The sequence below is a fragment of the Drosophila mojavensis genome, unplaced genomic scaffold, assembly GCF_018153725.1.
Source record: "Drosophila mojavensis isolate 15081-1352.22 unplaced genomic scaffold, ASM1815372v1 contig_81, whole genome shotgun sequence".
NCBI lineage: Eukaryota > Metazoa > Arthropoda > Insecta > Diptera > Drosophilidae > Drosophila > Drosophila mojavensis.
This window is the reverse complement of record NW_025318907.1, coordinates 1074278-1082423: the sequence shown is the minus strand read 5'-3', so window position 1 is coordinate 1082423 and position 8146 is coordinate 1074278.

Here is an 8146-nt window from a genome sequence, read left to right as displayed (position 1 = left end):
AGCGATGTCAATGCCGTTGGCTGTTGACTCAAGTGCAGCGGCGTCAAGTATACGCCGTGTGTCGCGCAGTAAGTGCACTGAGCGAGTGTGTGTGTGTGCGATTGTGTATATGTATGTGTGTGTGTGTGTGTGTGTCTATCTGCCCGCCGGATGTCATATTGCAAAATTGAATTTTTCGGTGCACAGCACTTTTGTTCCGCCAGCTGTTTGCCTCGTCATCAGTGCAATGATTTTGAATTGTTGACATCAGCAACGTTGTGAATCTACGTGCGCTATACAGACGAGATCTATATATATATATGTCTATATCTATATATATATATATATATATATATATATATATATTTATTGCATGCTTGGTGTATATGTCATACGGCTAAGTTACGTTATCAGCTTTATTTGATGTTTAGCAATTTCCTGATTTATCCCTCATGTTATTTCCGCTTTGCATTTGTATGCCCTGACCAGCAAATACACACCGCAACACATACACACACACACGCACGCACACACACACATATACGAACGACCATCCACGAAATCAAACATTTTCAAAAGAATACAAAAACCGCAAAAATGATAAGCATTGAAATGAAATTTTACGTTCTCTACAGCAAGTACAAAGCGTGTGTGCAGTGTGTGTATTAGAGTCTCCCTGTGTACGTGTGTGTGTGTTTGTGTGTGTATGTGATTACGTGATGTTCAATAGCATTTCCTGCTTAGTCGTTTGCTTACTCGTTGAGCTACTGAAGCTCTAATACCGTTGGCCATTTTTGTGGTTTTTGATTTGATTTATATTGATATTGCTATTTATGTTCTTGCCATTGACAAATTATTTGATTAGTTTAAAGAAAAAGACGTTTACGTGACATTCGATGTGCCTAAGCATAGAAGCATTTCAAATTTTGTTTGAGTAGAGAAAATTAAATATATAAATAAATATACAAATAAAAGAAAAGAATAATATATACACATATGCAATACAATATATGTACAAATATATATATATTTTTTTTTTTTCTTTTATTTGTATAATATATATTAAATTTCAAGCATTCCAAATAAATATTTTAAATATATTCATATTAATGAAAAGCCAACAGCATCAAATACATTTCGTAGTGTGAAGCTCTGATGGTTTTGTGAAAATATATGTAGCAGACAAAAGGAGGCATGGCAGAGCCCATGAAGGATATGTATGTACGCTTGATCTGAGCGTTGAGCTGGGTCAACTCGTGTTGGAATATAATCAGAAGATCTCCAACATATTTATAAATATTTTGTTTAATATATATAACAATTTTTGATTTATATCTATTGTAATTCAAATATCATAAGTATATATTGATTATGTCAAACATGCGTCAAATGAGCCGTTAGACAAATTAAAGGACTATCAAAATTCAAGGAATTATAAGTAGTAAATGTGCATGTGGAAATAAATTGAATTTGCGGTTCATCTAGAGGCGTAGACAAGCTAATTATCATTGCAGCCCCAGTCAAAGGCTCCCAACTCCACCAATTGAATATACGCTTACTACACACATGCAAAGGCATAGGGCCACTCACCCCATATAATGGAGAAAAGTCGCTGGAGCTCATCACATGGTGGCCAAGTCCTTTTTACTGAATTTTTATGCAAAACATGAACATTTAGTGAAACGTTTTACGAATTTTTAATGAGTCGCCAAACAGGAAGGGGAAGTGCGAAGCAGTGCCATTCAAGTTTTTTGGCTTTGTATGTTGGCTTTTTAGCATTTTACATGTTTTATGAGTTGCGCTATTTTATTTCCCCTTTCCATTTTATACTTTCTCCTCTTTTTTCATAGTCAACTGCAGGTACGCAATCGGCCTACTCCGCCTCCAGCCTGAGCTACGTTCGCCTGCGGCAACACGTACGGGTAATCAAATCAGTTGCTGGCTCAACTGCGTGCGTTACATAAATTTGCCAACATTTAGCAGATAATGAGCACAATTAGTTGGCGGACAATGTTGCATGCAAACCGAACACCAGCAGCAGCAGGAGAAACGGCAGCAGAATCAAATGAAGTGATAACGCTGAGAGTTTCAGTTAAAGTGTTGCAAATCATTTAAACTTAATGAATAAAAGGAGCTTACATTAAAATATAAAATCTTAAAAATATATCAATTATTGCTTATATACTTTTTTAATTTGTTTAAATATATTAAATTTTTTATTATAAGCATATGTATATATTTTTTTCGTTTGAAAATTAATTTTGTATAATAAATATTTATTATTATTATTATCTTTAAACCTTAAATAATAAATAATATTAACAGTCAAATTATAAAATGTATTTAAATATTTAAACCTACTTTTGTAATTTTTTTTTGTCATTCTAATCTTCAAATGTTTTTCATTTGCATCCATATAAATGTGCAAAGAAATTAAATTAAACATACGTATATATAATAAATGTATTTACATATAAATGTATGAATATATATTTAAGTATAGAAAAATAGTAATAAACATTTTTAAATATAAAGAGAAAAATTATAGAATATTTAACAAATAGATTAGTTTGTAAAGATTTTAAATATGTAAGTATTCATCATATATTCTTAACGTTAAGCTCGGGAAATGGAATGAAAAATCATATTAACTCGATCTCTCTCTCTCTCTCTCTCTCTGAGCAAGGGACTTCAGTTCATTTCGTTTGATTACTTTGAGTTGAACTCTTCGTGTGCTTCATTTAAATCGGCTAAAAAGCACGGTTGCTCTCTGAGTTTTCTTTCTTTCTGAGAATTATGTTTTACTCACAATAAAAGACTTGTGAAGAGACGGTCTCTTGTAACTTGCAAGCTTTGTTATTTTCGTTTTATATTTTCAAACATTTTTCTGCTTATATAATTCCAATCTTGAAATGTTTTTAATTTAGTAAAACAGAATAAATCTGTACGGTAAATGTTTCACATTTTCTCCCTCTTTCTTTGCCTTTTCTTTTCATTTATTTTGGAATTTCATTTTTGGTCAACTTGTCGAAACTTTTTATTTTCGACTTAATGCTTTACATTATTCACAGCATATTTAAATATTTAGCCAGCCTTAGATGTGGCACTTCTTTGGCACAGCATCTGTTGTCCACTCGTATTGGGCAGTTTGACACTCTGTGTTTGCACAAGGTGGGTAAGAGGTATGTAGATCTTGGTGCTGCCTTATGCCTTATGCCTGTTCAACCGCCACATTGCAGTTAAGTAAATTATCGTGTTTCATTTGCCAGGCAGCCAACCGAGCGCTGCGCTTGCTTCAAGTATTCAGTGTTCATTCTGACCAGGCCAGGACGGTGGGTGCTGCCAAGCGTGGCAACACTTAGTCACTTGGTTTCAAGAGTAAACACATCTTATAAATTATTCAAAAACGCAAAAAAGCTATTTGCAACACTTTACCGTTAGCGTTACCGTTACCGTTAGCGCCGCCTTGTCACTCGACACTGACTCCCCAGTCTCTCCTCCCAATTCTCTTTCTCTCTCTATATTATTCTCCATCCAGCACCCACGCTGGCAACATCTTGACTGGGCTGGCTGGCTGGCCATCGTGTTGCCAGCGAGCTCTTCCAGCTCTTCCAGCATTGCCAGCTCTGCTTGTCCTGTGCAATCAGTCAAAATGCGGCGCAACATATGCGTGCAGGGGACGGGGCACGGAGGCTGGCAAGGCTGGGCGTGGCATTTGCCAGGTAACAGTGCAGCAACGGCAAAAAGGATGACAAATGAAACGTTCAAGTGGCGCTTCAAGCAACAAAAACCAAAACAGAATCAAGAAAAAACGAAGGCACAAGAGCGAAAAAAAGATATTTATATATGTATAAGGTATGAGGAAGAGAAGCTTTACTCTATTTTCGGGCGAGTTGCTCAGTTTCGCGTGGTCTTAAATCTGACAAAGTGCCGCGGCTTACTACAGCTCGCCGTGGGCCCTGGTAAAATGAAGCCCAAAGACCCCGTAACGCCCAGCCAACCAGTCAAAAAAGTTGGCGATGAAAACTTGACTTTGTCAGCTGGCAAAGGCTGTGTGGGGGTATGTGTGGGTGCGAGTATGATTGTGTGTGTGTGGGTGTGCGAAGCTGGTGTTGGGAGTAAGGGCTATACACAAATATTTAACTTAAGTAAGCGTTTGTAATTAATTTCATCCTTAGTGCTGACACTTTCTTGTGCCTTGCAACACTTTTCTCTCTCCCCCTTGCTCTCACTCTCTCTCTCTCTCTAGAAATCTACCCCGGCTCGAGTTTGCTTTGCTCGCTCACCGTTATGGCATAATGAACACGCATTTTAAAGTAAAGTCTCTCAGATTTTATTGTATGCGTGCGGCTGCCATGTCAAACTCGCAGTTGTTGGTAGTTTTATGGCGGGGCCAGCCGAAAAATGAAATGCGACAACAACAAAAAATGACTGCATAATTTATGTGTCAAGAGTTTGCGGCTACGTTCGCTTCTGTTTTTTTTTTTTTTTTTTTTTGCGAGTAATTGATGTTGCCACCCCGCAATTAACTCCCGCCTGCCAAAGATTTATGCTCTGAGGTTGGCCCAGACGCGCGTGTTTTATGGCGCGTCTTGCCTAAAAGCGTTCTCAATTACACGCAATTAACTGGAACAATTTGCGGCCCAAAAGGCCGGGCGACATATTTACGAATATTGCGTATACGTCATGTGTGACTCAGCGAAGAGGGCGAAGAGATAAACACAAAATATTACAGCATGAGTACAAGTAATGATGTTATTTTAGCTCAGGCAACTGCGTCTGATAAGAAAAACCAAAATTTCTTCTCTATTTATTTGATTCTATTTAAAGAACCATGGGAACTGGATTATATGAAAATATGAATTACCTCGAGCTTAAGCTTTAAAATGATATATTCAAATATTTGTTCTCTTATTATATACGGCCTTGCCACTTATGGAGATAAGCATAGAAAATATACAGCTTGCCACGCCCACAGAGGCGAACGTAAGCAGCACAGCCCTTTTCTGTGCCAAATCTGAGCAGCTTTACAAAAAAATATACGCTCTTTATGGCTTTTATGCTATGAACTCGTTTCATATGAATTGAATAACATTTTATACATTGTCCGATTTGCTGTCAATCAATAATAGAAATATATATGCCACGGAGATTCCACTCGAAAATCGCACAAATGTATGAAATTCAGCGTAACAAAGCAACTCAAGGATATTTAGCTGAAAAATAAAATCAAAATGAAATGGAAGACTTCTTCAAGTGTCATTCACAAAATATCGCTGCCTGACAACGCAGATGATAAAAAAAATAAATAAATAAAAATATGATGGTGATAGAAACGCCAAATACAAAATACAGATTTGAAGTGGTATATCAACACTTCAGTGACCACTCGACAGAGCTTCCTGAGAATTAAAGCATTGCCAAGGAGTTGTTATATTAATCTTCGGATACTTACAGACGGTAACTGCGCAACATCTGAGTTTAAGTAATGGAAATGAAAATAGAAATATTATTATTAAAACATAAAAATATCAAAAGGAAAATACATGAAAGAATAAAAAAGCCTTAAGATTTCTTGCTGAGAGAAAGTAGAAAGTAGTAAAATAAAATAGAAATTGAAACTTAAATGTTTCATTTCAGCTGTCTTAAAGCATTTAAAATGTTTCAATATGTTTACTTTACTTATACCCACACTTCCGTTGGTACTCCTCCTACTCTCTCCTACCTCTTTCTTTGCATCCTACATTCATATGCTTGTTTTTTGTTCTTTTGTTTTATAGAATTTTATTACATTTGTTCAACTCTTACTCCACCATAAAAACAAAAATTGGGTCAACAAATGCAAGGAACAGCACAGTATGTTCATTCGATTCAATTTTAATTTTAAAATAGCTTCTTACGAATACCCTAGCTTTCTCAATATTTACATTGAGTGACTTGAACTAAATGCCAATTTGATTAACTCCATTGAAGATTTTTTTTATATACATGTATATATAGAGAGCTTCGATTTTTTTCATTTAGAGAATTTAATGAAAGCTTAATGCAATAGAAAAATATTATAATCAACATCTTTTATATATTTTACACAGTATATATAGTATAACCTTATACAAATAACATTACATATAATATCTTTTAATAAAGCAGTCTACTGTATCATATTTTATAAAAGTATAAACAGCTTCTGCTAAAATTTTTCCAACAGAGTATTAGTCAGTCGAGTACTCTGGACCATTTCAGTATCATTTCGCTTTTGTTTTCTTACCGCTCCATATTTTGCTTTGTTATCTCATGTTAATCTTTGAACATTATTAATCAGACGCGAGGCGGTTATTAAAAATGATGAGTTTTTCTGTGAATGTATTCCACATATTCGCTGCAAATATGTTCAGCTTAAATGGAGTCAGAGATAAAACAGAAATAGAGAAAATAGTGACTGGGAAATATTTGAGATGAATTAGCCAGAGAATTTGGGAAACGTAAAATAATAATAAATAAATATTTTTTATTATCTTAATAAAATAAGTTTACAATATTATAATATAATAAAATATAAAAAATTTTTTAAAAAAGAAACATTTATATTAAACAGTGAAATCCAGAAATATTGCGGTTAGAAAACCTTTGAAATAGATTTGCCATCAGCCTGCTAAACATAATTAATTTGATTAAATTATAAAACATAACATATTCACAAAAACATAACAATAATTCACAAAATCTTTCTTAAAGAGATTTACGAAATTCTACAAAATATGCTTAGCCTATTTTATAATTTTATAAAAATGTCTTTGCACTAGTTTAGTAATCTTAAACAAATTATATCTACAATAAATGTATAATTATATACAAAAATAATTTAATTTAATTTTTTTTTTTTTTTTTTTTTTTAATCCAACCTAAACTCAAATTATTCTTATTGCAAATTATATAAAAATATATAATATATAAAAATAAAATTTGATACGAGCAAATTTTTCCATTTAAAATTGTGTTGCAAGCCGGAAATTGGGCTCACGCTGAAATGTCAGCTGCCAAATTCAACAAAAATAACCTCAGGGCTCAGACATTGGCTTGAACCGTAAACAAAAATGTCAAATGTAAACTTGATATTTCCATAAAAAATAATTTACAATTATTTTAGTTTATTCAGTGTGTGTGTGCGTGTGTGTGTGTTGACAGCCATTGACTTCAATAATATGATATATGCAAATGAAATTCTCGTCTGGCTTAAACCACTGCTCTTTTTTTTGGCCAAAAACTGATAACAAAAAAAAAAATGTTGAAGTAGCGAATTTTCAGCAATAACTGCGATAATAAAAAAGCCAAAACGATATGCTTGACAAATGCAATATTGGAAAGTATCGCATTTCCTTATTTTTATCGTTTATAGCTGTGAGTGAGAGTGTGTAAGTGTGTCTGTGTGTGTGCATTATGCAATGACATATTGTAAGCTGCAAAAAGAGAGAATTTGCTTTGACATCTGATATAGCATTTGGTGTCTAGTTGCAATCGCAATTTGCTTTTGAATGTCGCTGGGTTTATTAACTTCTTTGAGCTGGCATGTTTAATTAATTGCTGGACTCCAATTAGCATACAGCAGAGAGCAGAGAGCAGCAGCGACTGCATCGGCGGCGGCAGCAAATTGAAATTTCAGAAAATACGCAAATGCAGGCAAATGCAGGCAAATGCAGCTAAATGAAATATGGTCTGAAATGTTTGCTGACTGCCAGGCAAAATGAAACAATTAGCAAGACGTGTGCCTTATCGTCAGGCCAGACACTTACACAGTTTGCTTAACGGCAAAACAAATTAAAATCTGTGAAATGCAGACACACACACACACACGCTCACAGCTAACTGCAACCTGATCTCATGCCCCAGACCGTGACTTGTTGGCCTTGCCAATGCTGCTGATGCTGCTGACCGCAAGGTATACGCCCAGATGCTGGCACGTTTTGGCCATCCTGCTGGCCTTAAATATTTATGCAATTTATTTTTGTCTAAACTAATAAGTTCTTGCTGCTGCTGCTGTACTGCAGCTTGTTTTATCTCATAATGAAATACAATACAGTTTGCATAAGTATATAAATGTGTATGTAGGTATATGTGTGCGTGTGTGTGCTAGCCTTGCATTTTGATATTTGCGCCTGCATGTGGACTA